This window comes from Elephantulus edwardii, unplaced genomic scaffold (assembly GCF_000299155.1).
Source record: "Elephantulus edwardii isolate Elephantulus edwardi_28Jun2011 unplaced genomic scaffold, EleEdw1.0 scaffold00002, whole genome shotgun sequence".
NCBI classification, from domain to species: Eukaryota; Metazoa; Chordata; class Mammalia; order Macroscelidea; family Macroscelididae; genus Elephantulus; species Elephantulus edwardii.
In genome coordinates, this window is record NW_006399752.1 from 21891773 (window position 1) to 21910506 (window position 18734).

Here is an 18734-nt window from a genome sequence, read left to right on the forward strand (position 1 = left end):
GTTGATTGTGGAGCCAAGCAAACTAAAGCTATTAACAATCTTAATCTCTTCACCATCCATAATGATGCTGCCAGTTGGCCCTTTGTTTTCTTGATGTTGACTTTCATTCCATGTTGAAGAGTGCAGTCTTTGACCTTCTACAGCAAGTGCTTCAGGTCCTCCTCAGTTTCAGCAAGCATAGTTGTGTCATCTGCAGAATGCAAATTGTTGATTAATCTTCCTCCAATCTTGGTTCCACCTTCCTACTTGTACATCCCAGTGTCCCGGATGATCTGTTCTGCATACATATTGAAAAGGTACCACAGAGTAGGCAAACACAAAGTGTTACTGTAATATTTTTATTTTGGGGGAGCCATCAAACTGATGAGGACTCACAGTGACTCTATGAATAACAGATCTGAGTCTTGCCCTATCACTGCCATGCTTCAGCCCATTGTTATGGACATTGAATCAATCTATATCCTTTTTTCTGATCTACCTTTTCAAACATGAGGTCTTTTTCTGAGGACTGGCATCTCTTGACAGCATGATCCAAAGATATGAGATTAAGTTTCACCATCCTAACCTCTAACGCGTTCCCTAGTTGTATTTCCTCCAAGACAGATTTGTTTGTTCTTTTGACAGTCCATGGGCTATTCAGTATCCTTCAGTACCAATACTTCAATTAAAAGACAATGATTCTTCTTTGGTCATCTTTATTCATTGTACAACTTTCAATTGCACTGTTGTGGTTGTTATGCGCTGTTGAGTTGACTCACAGTGACTCTATGAACAATAGATCAGAATACTGCACCATCCTGATAATCTCTGATACACTTGACCCCACTGCTACAGTCATTGTGTCAATTCACCTAGTGAGTGCTTTCCTCTCTTTCACTGATCCTCTACCTTTGAAAGCATGATATCTATTTCCAAGGAATAGCTTCTCCTAACAACATGTCCAAAGTATGAGTAACAAAGCTTCACCATCCTCGCTTCCAAGGAATACTCTGGCTGTACCTTTTAAAAGACATATTGGTTCTATTGGCAGTACTTGAGATATTCAGTATCCTTCTCCAACACCACAACTAAAAGACATTAATTATTCTGTCATCCTTCTTTATTTTTCAGCTCTCAAAAACATAAAGTAATTGAAAAGACCATTTGAAGTCTTAGTTTTCAAACTGACATCATTGCTCTTCAGTATAATGGAGAGGTTCTTGACAGTGGACTTGCCCAAAGCAATATGTCTTTTGATCTCCTGATTGCTGGTACCAATGCTATATTGATTGTGGGTCCAAGTAAGATAAAATAATTAACAGTTTCAATTCCTTTTTTACATTTATCATGATATTTCCTATTGACTCAGTCATAAGGACCTTTGTTTTCTTTTGTTGGAAAGTAATCTATATTGAAGGCTATACAGTCTTTGATCCTGTGTGGCAAGCATTTCAGGTCCTTCTCACTTTCAGTAAGAAAAGTTATGCCAACTATATAAGGCACGTTATTGATGAGTCTTGCTCTGATCATTATGCCACATTCCTCTTCATAGACCTGGATTCATGAGTTATTTGTTCTGCATATGCATTAAATAGGTATGGAAAAAGGATTGACACATACCCTTTCTGATTTTAAACCAAGCAGTGTTCCTTTGCTCCATTCAGACAACAGCTTCTTGACCAAAGTATATTGCATATGAGTACAATTAAAGGTTCTGGGATTCTCATGCTTCTCTATGTTAGCCATAGTTTGTTGTGATCCACACAGTCTAATGCCTTTGCTTTTGCAGTAAAACATCAATATACTATGCTTTCATCGAAGATCCACCTGACATCTGCAATGATATTCCTACTGCCAAGGTCTCTTTTAAACCTTGCTTGAACTTCTGGAAATTTCCTATCAATGTACTGTTCCAAATGGTTTTGGATAATTTTCAGCAATATTTTGTTTGCATATGATATTAAGAAAACTAGTTGATAATTTTCACATTGTTATTGACCACCCTTCTTGGGAATGGGAACAAATACGGATATTTCCCCATCAGTCAGTCAGGCAACTGTCTTTCTAATTCCCTGAATAGGAAGAAATTGAAAATACTAGGACTTGGATCAGGCACACTTTAATTTTTAAATTAGATTTCTTTCTCCTTAGTGTTTTGAAGAGGACCTTGAGAGCAGGTTTTGGTTGGTTTATTCAATGTAACATGCCTTTTGATTTTTTGACTGTTGTTACTAGGGGTGTTGATGTGGATCCCAGGTAAAAAGTAATCATTGAAAACTTTGGTCTTTTTTTCCCATTTGTTATTTATTTTTCTTTTCTTTTCTTTTAAATTGATTTTAATGAAAGCTTACAGAGACTTTGGATTTTTATTCCTTCATTATTGTACTTTTCTCCCTGCTTACTCCTGCCCCCCAAATTCACTTTTCTTTTTGAAAAGTAGATTTTCATTGTTATTAAATCACTCCCCCAAGTCCACTCCACTATGCTATGTTCATCATGGACTCCTGTCATAACAATAATATCTAATCATATATCCATTTTAAACAGTTCTCTCCCTCATCTGTTTCAATGCAATGTACATTATTTATCCCATCCTTCTCCATCTCCCCCTAACCTCTATGTCAGTCCTCTTTTATAACAGTGTGATTATGACATATTTGTCTTTTTTGTGACTGAGATATTTCCTTAAGCATAATTTCCTCCAGAGTCACTCATTTTGTATAATATTTCATGAGTTCCTTGTTTTTCAGTGCCACATAGTATTCCATTGTGTGAATATACCAGAGCTTTTCTATCCATTCGTTTGTTATGATGTTTTTGAGGTTTGTTTTGACACAAAGTGGGTACTCTGTGAATCATTATTGAAAGATAAATTAAAGCCAAGATTAAAAATCAAGCCTGTAATACATTGAAGTCATACCAATGTCAGGTATGATGTCAGGGTTATGACAAAGGACTACATAAGAGTTTTTGAGTCAACATCAAGAAGACAAAGATTCTCATCACTGGGCCAATTGGAAGCACCATAATATATGGAGAAGAGATAGAGGTTGTTAGCATTTACAGCTTGCTCAGATCCATAATCAACACTCATAACACCAGCAGTCAGGAAATCTAAAGATGAATTGCACTGGCAATATCTGCTGTCATGGACCTCTCCAGAGTGCTGAAGAACAACAACGTCAGTCTAAATACAAAGGTACACCTAATCCAGGCCGCTGTCTTCTCAATCACATGTTATGCTTCAGAGAACTGGACAATGACTAAGGATAACAGAAGAAGAATACATGATGCCTTTGAGCTGTGGTGCTGGAAAAGAGTCTTGAACTTACCATGGACTGCCAAGAAAACAAATTGGTCTGTCTTGGAGAAGGTGAAAACAAGTCTCTCCTTTAAGGTTAGGATTTTGAAGCTCTGCCTCACTTTGGGCATGTGGCCATGAGAGATTGGTTCTTGGAGAAGGACATCATGCTCAGAAGTGTGGATGGATAGCACAGGAGATGAAGACCCCGGATGAGATGGATTGATACAGTAACTGGGGCACTGGGCCTTGATGTGTCAGAATTAGTGAGATTGGCTCAGAATAGGGAAGGATTCAGAGATGCTGTACATAGGGTCACTATACATCGCAGGCAACTCTATGGTACAAAATGACAACAATATAATATGACAGGTTTGGACGCAGAAGTAACATCCACTTCCTAAATAACATGCCTCCAGAAACTCTATGAACTTTGATAAATGTCGATAGTTACAGAGGGGCTTCAAGCCTTTTGTTCATATTGTCACTCTAAGTCGTGCTCAACTCGAAAGAAATCAACAAGATGGTGCAAACAGATTAAACACAAATACCAAACAAAAATCAGAAATTTGAGTCAACTCAATGGTACTGAAGATGAAAAGTGTGGTGATATACTTTTAAATAGCCACTAAAACTGCTAAAGGGCAGTTTTACTGTAACTCATGGGGTGACCATGAGTCAGAATGAACTTGATGGCAATTGTTTTTGTTTGTGTGTTGTGGCAACTGCTCTGTTGAAGAAGGATGGGCAATATCCTCTTATATGATTTCCTGCCTCTGAAAACCTAGTGGAGTGTTAGAAAGGAGTCGGTTCAGATTAAATTACACATAACAATAACTATATGATATTAATATATTTGTCAGTGTATGACTGATACCATTTAGCATAATGTCCTCTGGATATATCCATGCTAAGCAGTGCTGTTTGTTGTTGCTATGTGCTGTAGAGTAACCTGCGACTCATAGCAACCTTGTGTACAATAGCCCTAAATCCTGCTCTATCCTCTGCCAATTTTCCCATCTCTGACACATCTGACATAGTAGGGATCGTGTCTCAATAACAAGAAAACAAATATTTTTACCACTGGACCAGTAGGCTGTGTCATGAAGGATGGAGAGGAGATTGAAACTGTCAACAGCTCCATCTTGCTTGGATCCACAATTAACACCCTTGGTACCAGTAGTCAGGAAATAAGGAGACACATTACACTGGGAATATTTGCAGTTAGGGACCTTTCCAAATTACTGAGGAACAGTGATGTCAGTTTGAGGACTAAGGTGTGTCTGATTCAGGCCATCGTCTTTCCGATTACTAGCTATGCATCCAAGACCTGGACAATGAATAAGAATGACAGAAAAAGAATTGACCCCTTTGATCTGTGGTGTTGGCGAAGGGACTGAAAATCCCATGGACAGCCAAGAAAATGAATAGATATATCTTGGAGATGGTGCAGCCAGAGTGCTCTTTGGAGGCAAGAATGGTGAGCCTTCATCTCACATACTTTGGACATATTGCTCGTAGATGCTATTCCTTGGAGAGGTAGATGATTCTGGGAAGGGTGGAAGGTTGGCAAAGGACAGAAAGACCCTCAAGTAGGTGCATTGACATGGTGATAGCTGCAGTGGGCTCCTGTGTGTCAGGAAGAGTGAGGACGGTGCAGGACAGGACTCAGATTTTTTGTTCATAGGGTCACTATGAGTTGTACTTGACAGCACATAGCAAGAACAAAAACAACAACATATTTGAAAAATTAGAACTTTCCATATTTAAAAGAGGAAGAGATGCATAAATTTGGAGTAGAGGAGTCCCTCATCTGTTTTAAGATCCAAGACTCATGACTGCATACAATACAGAAGATTTAATATTATTCTGCATGAGGGTCTTGATTTGCTTTGTTTTTCCTCTCTATCCTCTTTCTTCCTTATGTTCTTAGTAGTTTTGTGCTAACTTCAGAGTTGTAGACATGTCATTTATCACAGATTTATATATATGAGCTCAGAGCAGGAATGCTAAAATAATTTCTTACTCAGACTTTAAAGATAGATGGTAGGTCAAGCCATTTAAGTTCAGAGCCAAACATTCTAAGGCACAGAGCAACATGGCAGTAATTTAAACTGTGAGTGCCAAAAATGCTTGTTCAGCACTAACAAGAAATAGGAGAACAGGATCAGGATAATCTCATATTATTATGAATTTTTTTATTAACAGAATAGTGCCAAGGTTATGATATGAACTGACAAAAAATATCTTAATTTTACTGATGCTTCATCCTCTGTTTGCAAGCATATAGAAGCATAAAATATAAGCTCTATGGCATGAGTTATAGATGAAGTATCTGCCTTTAGCTTGGAATTTCCTGGAATTTTTCAGCTTGTGACACAGACTTGATGTGATTAAACAAAGGATTTATTTTGTTGGGAATTTTTTTTCTCTAATAGAAAGTCTCTCTTTATAAAGCTGAATCTAGTATTCTCTAAGGTTTGTGGTGTATTTTTGTTGTTGTTGTTGTTGTTGTTTAAATCAAATCAGATGCTTCTAGTTCAGGACCTGACTACCAGACTCTGTGAAGAATAAATGAATTGTGGAGAGCAGTGAATGGTTTAGTAGAGACTAAAGAACAGTCAGCATATTTGATTTTCATCACTGTTCTACTGTCCTATAGACTGTGTCTCTTTGTTCTATAAGATGGAGATGGGGAAAAGGTCCCTGAGGAAGCATAGCTTTGGGCAAGTTCACCCCTCAAACAGCCAACATTCTCCCACGAGAGTAAAAAAGCAGGTCTACAATTGGGGGAGTACAAGGTTGCCAAGATTTACTAGTGTTCATTTCTTTTTTTCTGAAGAGATTGCGTTTTACTTGGATCCACAATTAACACCCATGATAGTAATAGTCAAGAAATCAAAGACATGATGCATTGGAGAAATCTTCTGTCAAGGACCTCTCTAAGGTGCTAAAGAGCAAAGATGTCAGTTTAAAGACTAAGGTCCCCTGATCCAAGCCATAGTATTTTCCATTGCTTCATACACACCTAAAAGTTAGCAATGAATAAGGATAACAGAGGAAGAATGACTTTGGGTTTTGGTGTTGACAAAGGTATTGAATATACCATGGACTGCCAAAGGAACAAACAAATCTGTTTTGAAAGAAGTGCAAAGACAGTGCTCCCAAGTGGCAAAGATGGTGAAACTCCATTTCAGTTTGGGCATGTTGTTGTCTTTGTACAGAGACATCATGCTATGAAAAGTAGGAAGATCTTCAATAAGATTGGCTGACACAATGGGCTTGAGCATGACAGAGATCATGAGCATGACACAGGATAAGGCAAGGTTCAGAGCTGTTGTTCATGGGTCACTATGAGTCATAGTTGATTTGATGCCAACTATTAACAACAAAGATAAAAACTCAGACTCATTGTCTTTGAGTCAGAATCAACTCATAACTGACCTTCCAGCAGATTTCAGAGGCTGTAATTGGTGCAGGAGGAGATTGCCCAACTTCCTACCATGAAGCACCTGGTAGATTTGAACTTCCTGCCTTTGGGTTAATCACTAGGCCACCAGAAGTCTCTTCCTAGAGAGAAGGATGAGAAAAAAAAATTCAAGTGTGGTGGTCTGGAACACATCTGATTTTGTGTTCTAGATCACAGGCAACAACCGGGAGCATCAGAATTTTCTATAATTTTATAGGATGGGGTCAGGTTGTGGTAGTATGTAGTGGATGACCCTGGTAAACAGGGTCCCTTCCTATTCAGAGACAAATGTCTTCGTTATAAGTGGGGTCCCTACCTAATCAGTAGTGTCTTCATCATAATGGGGTAAAGGGTGAACCAGAACATGTAAAGCAAACAAAGAAGTAGTACTGTAGCAGGAATAGGATAGGAGAGAGAACCTTTCCTTAGTCTTCTCTTACCTAAAAAATAAATAAATAAATAAATAAATAAATAAGTTATTACGTAAGTTCTGACTGTTAGGAATCCTCTATCAGGTTTCTGTGGATCTAAATAATAAAGGAAGAAGACTTTCTCCCACAGATATGTTAGTGGATTTGAAGTTCTAGAAATGTACAGCACAACTTGCTCTAGACTACATCAATAGTTCTCTTCACTAGGGGAGAACAAAAGACTCTCAGGAGTTATCTTGGTTTCTTTCCAACTGAAACAGTCTTGAATAGAGACTATGAAGTTAAATAATTTGTGTCTGAAAGATCACTTTACCTAAATTGTTCTGTTTCTGAAATACCACCCTGGTGGCATAAAACCTAATGTATCGGAATGCTGAACTAATGTGAAGGTCAACGGTTTGAATCCATCAGTCTCTCTGCTGGAGAAAGGACAGTCTCCTCTCATAAAAATTTAAAGCCTTGACACCCGATAGAGGATAACTATGAGTTGGAACCTACTCAGAATCAGTGGGCTGAGGGATTTCTGGTAACGACATATGGCTTAATGTGCCATCTCCTCTGTGAGGGGAAGAGAGAAGACCTCATATTAATATTCACAGCTTATGGAGGGAGGCTATGGGCCAGAACTGACTTTCTGGTAGTAGGTTTAGTTTTAAATTTTTATTTATTTACTTATTTTAATTTTAGAGATCTATTTAGGGGCTCTGGTAGTACAATGGTTAAATGTTTGGCTCCCAGATGAGATGTTTTCAGGTGAAAACCACTGGATGCCCTGTAGGAGAAAAGATTTGATGATTTGCTGCTGAATACATTTCGGCTGAGGAAACCAAGGACAATTGTACTATGTTATTTAGGGTGGCTATGAGTACAATTTATCTTGACTACACAAAACAACAGAAATATGTCTGTAATGACAAATTAATCTTGGGGAAAAGCCTGGAAGAACAATAGTTAAAACAATTGAATGCTAATAAGAAGTTATTTTTAATGTTGTTAAATACTAGTTTATATTGCAGGAGAAAAGACCCAATGATTTGCTTCAATAGATTTCTTTAGGGAACTTTATGTGGTAGTTATACTTTGTCCTAATTTTGTTTGATTTGAGTCATACTTGATGCAACAGAACACACCAATATATACATTTTACTGGTGAAGGTTTTGAATTGTAAGATTATGTCCTCCACAGCTAGATTAAGGAGCTCTGGTGACTTAGTTTGTATGGTGTTTTCTCCATAAAAGAAAGATGGGAAGTCTCTGTAAGATGTACTGCCTTGGAGACCCAATAGAAGGCCAGTTTTGAGTTGGTTCTAACTCAAGAGCATTAAGTATTTGAGATATCTTCCTTTAATTAATATCCCAAAGAAATAAGCTATTAAGTAATAGAAGGACTAAGGATTTGTTGTTGTTGTTATGTGCGGTGGAGAAGCCTGTGACTCATAGAGACCCTAAGTATAAGAGCCTTAAATCCTGCTTTATCCTGCATCAATCGTATTGTTCTGACACAGCTAACCCTAACCTAGTCATTGAATCAATCCATCTCATCAAGGGTCTCCCTCTCTTGCATTGTTCCTCCACCCTCCCAAGCATGATGTCTCTCTCTAAGTGCTGGTCCCACCTTATTACATGCCCAAAGTGTCAGTTAAAGCTTCAGAATCCTTGCCTCCAAGGAGCAGCCTGGTCTCACCCTCTCAAGGATGAACCTGTTTGTTCTCCTGGCAGTCCATGGTATATTCAATACTTTTCTCCAGCGCCAAAGCTCAAATGCATCAACTCTCCTTCTATAATCTCTAGTCATTGTCCATCTCTCTAAAGCATAGCAAGTGATGGCAAAAACCATGGCCTGTATCAGACACACCTTAGTCTCCAGACTGATATCATTGCTCCTCAGTACCTTGGAGAGGTCTCTGGTAGCAGACTTTCCCAATGCAATTAATTCGTCTTTTAATTTCTTGAATGCCGGTACCAAGAATGTTGATTGCAGAGCCAAGCAAATGAAAGCTGTCAACAATATCAATCTCTTCACCATCTATCATGATGCTGCCAATTTGCCCAGTGGTGGGAATCTTTGTTTTCTTGATGTTGAGCTTCAATCTATATTGAAGACTGCAATCTTTGGTCTTCCACAGCAAGCTCTTCAGCTCCTCCTCGGTTTCAGCAAGTAAGGTTGTGTCATCTGCATAATGCATATTGTTGATGAGTCTACCTCCAATACTGATGCCACACTTCTCCTCATAGAGCCCAGCCTCCCAGATAATCTGTTCTGCATATAGATTAAAAAGATATGGTGATAGGACACATCCTTGATGCACACTCTTCCCAGTTTTGAACCATGCAATTCTTAAGTGTTTGGTGCTAACCAGAAGATTGGTAACTTGAATCTATCCACTGGTTCTCCAAAAGATAAGCCTGGTTATCTGCTTCAGTAAAGATGGTTGTTGTTGATTGTCTTTGAGTTGAGCAAGACTCATAGCGACCCTATGAACAAAAAGGCCTGAAGCCCCTCTATAACTATCAACATTTATCAAAGTTTATAGTTTCAGGATGCAAGTTATTTCAGAAGTAGATGCCACTCCTGCTAAAAGATTACAGACCAGAAACTCTATGGGGCAGTTAGTTCTACTCTATTACATGGGATAACAAATTTATTTGACAGCATCCAACAACAGTAACAGGATGTTTGAATACTTTGTTTTCTATGGCTGAAGATCACATTTTCCTAGACATTTATATTTTTTTAATTTGTCTGTGCTTATTTATCTACCAGCAAAGTTATTTTTGAGTTATTATTTATAAGGACATGTCACTTATAGTTAGTATGTGTTTAAATAGTGAACACCTGGATATTTATACTATTTGCTCATTTATCCTTTTGTATATCTTTTAATGCAGTCTGCACTGAAGAAATAACTTTTCACTGCTTATTTCATAGGTTCTTGTTTTCACAGACTACAAGAGTACAGTAAAATACACCTTAAGAAACATTAAAACTTTATATTTTATTAGGGGTCCTTACCTTCACTCTGCTGCAAGACACCAAGTCCTGTATGGCATGGCTGGTCCAGGAGCATCTTCTGGCCACCACTTCCCCAGCGTCTGCTAAAAGCTGCAACCAAGCCCAGGCACACTCACACCCTGGCCAGCAACAGAACCACTGCCTGCCAGATTGAGGGTCTGCAGTTTTAGATCATAATCCCACCCAGAGCACTAAAATGCTGCCCCTGCCAGCTGGAGGCCCCACTTCCCTGCTGCCTAGAGATCTCCCACCTGCCATCCCTGCTTTCTAGCACCAGGAACACCAATATTACAGGCACTTTTGGTGAAACACTGATGGTCTAACTACATCGTGTGGGATTTCTTAAGCTCAAGCTGAAGAGTCTGGTGGAGGCATGGTTTCAGGAGGGCAACAGCCATCCTGCTTCTGATTGACTGTTCTTCCCAAGAAGGGAGCACAAATATACAGGTCCTTCACAAAACATTGCCATACCCAGGGTCATTATATAGTTAGAACAACTTCCTATCTACTGAAAAGAGACTCACATAATGTCAAGAAAGCAGCAGTCTGATTCAGTCATCATGAGAAAATAAAAGAAACCTTCTCCTAAAAAGGCAGACCTAGTGAAGACCCCAGATGGAGAAAAGGGGAAGAAATAGGTTGATGTGGACTTATTTGAAAAGCTACAAAAGAAGATGCAAATGATGGAAGAAACAATGAAAGTCATTGAGAGAGCAAATACCCCAAAGACAGCAATCCAGAAAAAAAACATATTGTTGCAGAGCAATTTGAACAACTATGGAAGAAAATGCAAAAAAGGAAAGAAAGAATTGAAACTATAGATATAGAATTACAAGAACTTAAAAAAGCATCATTAGACAGGGTACATTGGAAATAACAGAAAAGCATGAAAATGTAAGCCAGAATATTAAGAAAGAAATAGCAGAAGTGTACAACACACTGGTGGGAAAAAATAGTAGAGCTGAAGATATGAAACAAAGAGTCCGTGAACTGGAAGACAAGACTATCGCTGTAAACATACTAGAAGAAAAAAAAATAGAGATGCGTTAAAGGGAAAATTAAGAAAACATTAGAACCATGTGGAATGACATCAAAAGGAACAACATACATATGATTGGAATTTCAGAACAAGGAAGTCACGAAGAAAATTGTGGAAGGATTACTAGAAGAAAACTTCCCTGACATTTTGAAGAATGAGAAAATCCACATTCAAGAAGTACAGCAAACACCAAATAGTCTAGACCACACCCCGCCAAAAAATCTCATTCAACACAAGACATATCATAGTCAAATCCTCCAAATTAAAAGATAAGGACAGAATACTAAAACAGTGTGAGAAAAATGGAGTCATCTACAAAGGGGAAACATTGTTCTGATTTTTCAGTAGAAACCATACGAGCTAGAAGACAATGGGCTGACATATGGTGAAAATTGAAAGAAAACAATTGCTAGCCAAGGATATTACACCAGCAAAGCTCTCTCATGAAATATTAAGGAGAAATTAGATCCTTTACAGAAAAGAAGGAACTTATGAAAAGAAGACCAAAACTGCAAGAAAGTTTATGTCCTTCACACAGAGATACCAAAGGAAAGTGGATGGATGATAGTAACAAGAAACAACAGAAAAAGCATAATGGCAAAATGGCAAGAGTAAAACCTGGCTTGATAATAATTAATGTGAATGGATTAAATGTACCAGTCAAGAGAAAAAGAGTAACAGAATGAAATTTTTTTAAAAAAAGCCCATTAATATGTAACCTAGAGGCACATCTACAAAGGGAGAGAAAGACAGACTCAAAATCAAAGGCTGGGAAAAAAATATACCAAGCAAAAGGCAACCACAAAAAAGCGGTAGTGTCAATACTAATCTCTGATAAAATAGACTTCAGAACAAAAGCCACCATAAAAGATAAGGAAGGACATTACATACTGATTAAAGGCACAATAGATCAAGAAGACATAACTTTGGTCAATATTTACACACCAAGTGATAGATGTGCAAAATACATAAAACAAAGGAAAATAGCATTGAAGAAAGAAATAGATAGCACCACAATAGTGGTAGGAGACTCCAACACACCACTATCACCAAAGGATAGGTCAACTCAAAAGAAACTTAACAAAAGATGCAGAAGATCTAAACTCTATAATCAGGGAACTTGACCTTGTGGATGTATTTAGGGTACTGTATTCAACTAAAACTCAAGTTACTTTCTTCTCAAGTGCACATGGTACAGTCTCCAGAATTGATCACATTTTAGGACACAAAGCAAGTATCAATAAACTTAAAAAAAGTTGAAATATCACAAAATTACTTCTCAGAACACAATGCCATTAAACTAGAAATTAACCACAGGAAAATAAAGCTTACAAAACCACACATGTGGAAACTGAATAACTCTCTACATGACTGGGTTATAACATTTACAGAACTCTATAAGGACTCCACAAGAAAAAACCTGATAATAAAATTACAAAATGGGCAAAAGACATGGAAAGAATTTTCACAGAGGAAGATATTGGATGGCCAACAGTCACACGGAGAGATGGCAATAAGAGATGCAAATCCAAATCACAGTGCCATACCATCTCACTCCAGTTTCAGTGGCAGAGTTTAGTGGGACAGCAAGTAATAAAGGTTGGAAAGGGTGTGGCGAAAGAGGAACTCTTATACACTGTTGGTGGGATTGTTAAAATGGTACAACCTCTTTGAAGGGAAGTTTGGCGTTTTCTCAGAAAGCAGGATAGAGAAGTTCCATATGATGTATCTTTTCCACTGCTTGGAATATACCCCAAGAAAATGAGATCTGAGGCAAAAATGGAGACTTGTACACTATTGTTCATAACAGCATTATTAACCATAGTGAAATAGCACAAATGGCCAACCACAATCCAATGGATTGAGAAATTATGTTATATTTACATGGAATACTACACAGCTCACAATGATTTTTAAATCACTACCTAACTTGAGAGGGACTGGAGGGCATTATGTTAAGTGAACTAACTTAGTCCCATATGGACAAATACTGTATAAGATAGATATTGTAGAATATGTATGAGGATTCAAGGGTATGGAGGTGGGAGCAGACTGATAAGGATGGGTGAGAGGGGAATGAGGTGGTTAATCATAGGATCATACAATTTGATGGGTGGAGGGAGAGGTGGGTAAAGGAATTGAGACAGATCTGGTGTGAAAAAACAATGTATTTGAACTTTGAAAGTAAACCAGAACAAAATAAAAATTGTATTTAAAAACATCCAAAAATAAATCATTTTACATTTTAAAAATAATAAGGAATTGGAAATCATTTGCAGTAAAACAAACCTCTAGTTTATAATTGGTTTCATCCTCTACTTACTTTTCTGACTAGTTATAACACATTCATTCAATAAAGAAATTATGTCTCAAAATTGTCACTTCAGGGACTTTCAGAAGCATTTAGAGTTTAAGTATCAAAGAATGTATAGTCCTTGACACTCACATTCCAAACAGCATAGTACAAATATTGTGTTAAAATCTCCTAAAATTTATTTAAGCTTGTGCTTTGACATTTGACCTCTCAGAGTGTGTAAAAGCCTCTCAAATGGGAAACCTGGAATTCTACCATAGAAGCCAAATCTAACACCACCATCGTAAATAATTTCTGACCCCATAAAATGTCAGTGACATTAAATAATTTCTATGGAAAAAGGAAATAAAATTTCTCTTAATAGTCTCTTAAAAATGATGAGATTGGAAGAACTATAGACTCTGTCCCCAAGGGATTGAAGTGGGAGGTAGGAATGTTTTACAGAAGAACAGAATAACTTAACAGTATGATACCAAAGGTGACATGTGTCAGAATTAGTCACTTTTTATAATCACAAAATGCTTTTCTTGGGGCATATGAAAGCCTTTGCCAATAATCTCACCTATATATGCATTTGGCTGTGGGAATGCTTATCTTTTCTATGTTTTGTTTACTTAACATCAGGGAATGTTGTCTTTCATATCTGTCCCTCTTTGTTTTGCACAGTTTTCAGCACATGAAGTATCTTCTATAAATACTAGTTCAAAGATCAAAATGCCAAATATTGAAACAACTTGGGACTTTTAGTCTCTGAACTTAATGTCTGTGACCACTTGGGAATTTTGCTTAGAATTATGGTAATAATTTCAAATTTAACATAGCAAAATAGAACTCTTGATTTTTGTTTTTTCCTTTCCTTATTTCTTCCCTATGTTAATAGTCACCCTAATTCTCCATCAAGTTTCCTAGCTCAAAACACTAAGAGTCTTTCTTGATTACTTTGTATTTTATTCTCTAATTCAAAGGTGTGTGTTAGAGTTACCTATGCAATCTGTAAGCTGGGAAAATAATTTAAAAAGCTAGACTACATGAAGGAGTATGTGGGTGGCATCAGGATTGGAGGAAGATTCACTACACAGATTCCCATTACACAGATGATACAACTTTGTGTTCAGAAAGTGAAGAAGACCTAAAGCATTAACGACAGAAAATCAAGATGACAACCTTCAATATGTGTTACAGTTCAACATCAAGGAAACAAGAATTCTCATTATTGTAACAATAGGCAACATCATGATAGATGGAGGAAAGAATTCAGTTGTCAATGATTAGACCTACAATCAACACCCATAAAAGTATCAGTCAAGAAATCAAAGTAAGTTTTGCACTGGAAAAGTCTACTGTCAAAACCTCTTTAAAGTGCTAAAGAGCCAGGATGATAGTTTAAAGACTAAGTTGCACCTCCCACAAGCCACAGTCTTTCAGTTGCTTAATATGAATGTGTAAATTGTTCAATAATTAAGACAGACAGAAGAAGAATCAATGTTTTAGGATTGTGATAAGAATATTGAATATTCTATGAACAGCCAACAGAACAAACACATCTGTCTTGGACAAAGTGCAACTAGGGCATTCCTTAGAAACAAAATTGGTGAAACTTCTCACATGCTTTGGGCACGTTGTTAGGACATGCCAGCCTTTGGAAGAAGACATCATGCTGGGGAAAATAGAAGGTTAGGAAAAGAAAGGAAGATGCTCTGTTAGATGAATTGACACAGTGGCTGTAATAATGGCTTGAACATGGCAGAGATTGTATGGATTGAGCAGGCTAGGGGCAAGGGTTAGTAGGTTTTCATAGATCTTGTTGTCCATAGGGTTGCTATGAATTATAATTGATAGTACATGACGACAACAACAGCAGTAACAACAAAACCCTTAGAGTGCTTCTTCAGTTCTACCTACAAACCGTATTCCTAAACCATCTATCTTCACCTCCCATGGTATTGCTCTTGTTCAAAGAAGCACTGGTTTAGGATTGATACCATAACATTTCTCTGCTTCCATTCCAAGTAATTCTCACAAAGCAATCAGAGCCGTCTTTTGAAAAGCAACATCTCTATATGTGATGTTTGTGTAATTCTTCCAGCGAATTCTCTTTTCTTCTTACATTTGGAATAACCAGTCTCCTATATGTGTCAAAGCCTAACTGTCCTCCATAGGATTTTCAATGGCTGATTTTTAGGAAGTAATTATCTTTATTCTAAAGAATGTCTGGGTAGACGAAAACTAACACTGTTTTAATTAACAGTCAAATATACAAAACACCAACCATGCTTTAGTAGAATTGCACAAATGATTGTTTAGTAAATAAACACATTTGCTTTTATATCTACAGGTCTATTTCTGAACTACACCTTTATTGAAAAGCATATATACTCCAGTTACGTGAGAAATTGATAAAGATAATGAGAAAAGGCAAAAAGTGCCAGAAAAGTGGTCTTACTTATTCTGTCTAGCTTGTCTACTACCAGATTAGTAAAAAACCGTGTTCCTAATGATATAAAAAATGCCCAAGCACCTCTTTTTCATTCAAAGTACCTAGATATTATAGATTGCTTAATGATATTAGAGTGCAATAAATGTTTCCTTTTAACACATTAGAGGTAAAATGCAGACTAATACACAGCTTTCTCACCCTGAGACAAGAAGTAAATTATTCTCTCCTACCAGGGAAGGTCTGATTTATTGTTCATAAGATTGTTGTGAATTGCAATTGACACAAAGTCACCTAATAACAGCAACATTATTAACACTATTACTAAATAGATCCAGCAAGAATGAGAAAATTCTGTTAGGTTAATAGTAAGGAGTTACACTGCCAATCCAGAGGCACACTGTTCAAATCAGCCAGCTCTTTAATGGGAGAAAGATGAGCAATCTGTTCTCATGTGATTAAGTGCCTCTGAAAACCTACTGCAGGGTCAGCAGTCAGTTCCAACCTGATGATACATAACAAAACCAACAACTAGATAGATTCTGATAGATTCTGATATAGAGGGATAAAAAGTACAATAGATTTATTGTTTCAAATTCTGGAAACAATAAAATTCAGAACTGGATCAGTTGAGATTAGAGGACTCTCTGAGACTTGCCCCTAAGATACTTTCTAAACTTTGAACCATAACTACCCCCAAAGAGGTTGCATTTTAATCAAATAACAGACTTACTCATGAAATAAAGAGAATATACAGGAGTACTATATTCTCCCCTAAAAAATCCTCTATATCAGACAAAATCATCAATAATTACAAGAGAGAGTGAGAAGACAGATAGGGAAACTATTACTGAAAACAACCCATCAGAATGAAAACAATTAAAATGTTTATGCATTGTAAAGAATGCAATCTTTGTCTTTGATCAATTTGTATAAACAATAAGGTTAACTTAATTATTTTGTATAAACTTTCATCAAATACACATGATGTTGTTGTTGTTGCTGTTAAGTGCCGTCAAGTCATAGACAATTCATAGAGACCCTATGAATGAAAGACCTGAGCACTGTTCATAGAGTTTCTGGAGACAAGCCATTTTGGAAGTGGATGTCACTCCTGCTTCCAAGCTTGTTTCAACTGGGAAGCTCTATTAAACTCTGTCTACCATGGGTAACAATTGCAAATATACATATATATTTCAAAAAATATCAAATTCAAGTTAATGATCAGAAATAATCAGTCTACGTCTTGCTAAATTTACCATTCACCTTTGTCTAGCCCACTCTAAAATTCTTTTGATACATGACTTTGTGTAATGTACTCTGGATAATACAACCTTTATCAATTCTGTTTATTAAAACGAGTTTCTCTGATTTGCGCGCGCGCGCACACACACACACACACACACACACACACACACACACACCCTATGCCTTTATAGGACTCCTAAATTTATGAGATTTGAGGCATACCAAAACCTTATCACTGATCTTAAAAACGTGGAATCATATTTGGGATGGCAAAGCATATACACTAGAAAAATGAAATAATTATCTAAGAAAAAGATACAAGAAAAAAATAACGTAACTGTGTGACAAAAGTATCAGATCAGGGATTAAAAACATGAGGATTTCAGAGATGAGAAGAGATCATGTGAAGTGAATATTACCAGGTAAATTTTCAGGCAACTTTAATTAATTTACGCAATATCATAAGTTATCCAAAGCTATAGCACATCTAAGGAAAAATACAAAGATATATTAACTAATTTTTCTGCAAAGGATGTTGAGATCCAAAGCTGAAACATATAAATTATCAATAATTAGCACAAGTCAAAGAACTGGATTTTAAAAAAATAATTGAAAGTTACAATAGTTTTTTAATCACGGAATATGAACATCTGTACCAGGAAATTAAAGACCTTGGCTTCATTCCTCTTTGAAATTCACATTAATCTCTATTATTAAGAGCACAGATTACAGCCCCGGCTATCTAGTTTCTTTTCGTTGCACATATTTCACATCTGTTAGTCTTCTCTTGCATTCTAGCAGCTAAGTTAGGGAGAAGCCTTGTTAGTTTTATTTTACTTCATGGTTTTTGTTTTTGTGTTTGTTTTTTTTTTAAATTTAGAAGCTCAAAAATCTTAGAAAGAAATTTAATTTAAAGAAGAGTTTTGAATGATCTGGTGATTTTCAGAGCCACTATGAGTCAGAGTCTACTGATGGCACCTAATAAAAATGACAGTAGCAATCTATCAAGAAATGGTTCCGTGTTCAGCTGTTAACCAGAACATTGGATACTAGAACCTACCAAACATTTCCATGAGAGAAAAACTTGAAGATGGCTAGCCCAAAGTCCATGCCTCTCTGGCAGCTGGAATTAACCAGCAGTTTCTCTGGAGAAAAGTTAGCCTTTCTTATTTGATTTATAACATTAGAAACTCAATGGAGGGCCAATTATGACTTGATTTCAATTAGATGACAATGGAAAAAAAATGTATGTAACTTGGTACAGATTCAAGGAAAATCTACAGATCTGTGGAGTCTGTAGGGAGCTCAGGTGTCCTAGTGGGTAAGGAGTTGCACTATTAATTCAACGGAAGAAGTTTGAATTCACCAAATGCAGTGAGATAGAAAGATGGGCAAGGTCCTCCTGCATAATTTATAGCCTCTGACAAGCTATCGGGAGGGTCAGCTATGAATAAGTTCTGACTTATAAGTTGCATTTTCTCCTCTACATATTTTTTTTACTTTTTA